The following is a 296-nucleotide window of genomic DNA, read 5'->3' as shown; positions in this document are numbered from 1 at the left end:
GACACCAAGATTGACCTTCTAAGTGGCTTAGAAGATATATTGGTTCTCATAGACTTTATATGGCTGCCATCTTCGATCTGCAATCTTGATGAAGTGGCTCCTACCAAAAATTGAAACCTATAGTGATAGAGAGCATGTGGAAAAAATTTGGTGCTTTTGTCCGACGTGTCCCCTTTCTTCCCAAATCTGGTCCTAAGCCGCCTGAATAACGGAGAGTTATAGGTGAGAATAAACTAGAGCGGCATCTAGTGAACACAGGTGGTATCACACACACACACACACACACACACACACAC

This window comes from Centropristis striata, chromosome 9, assembly GCF_030273125.1.
Source record: "Centropristis striata isolate RG_2023a ecotype Rhode Island chromosome 9, C.striata_1.0, whole genome shotgun sequence".
Classification (NCBI taxonomy): Eukaryota; Metazoa; Chordata; class Actinopteri; order Perciformes; family Serranidae; genus Centropristis; species Centropristis striata.
This window is presented reverse-complemented; position numbering follows the sequence as displayed.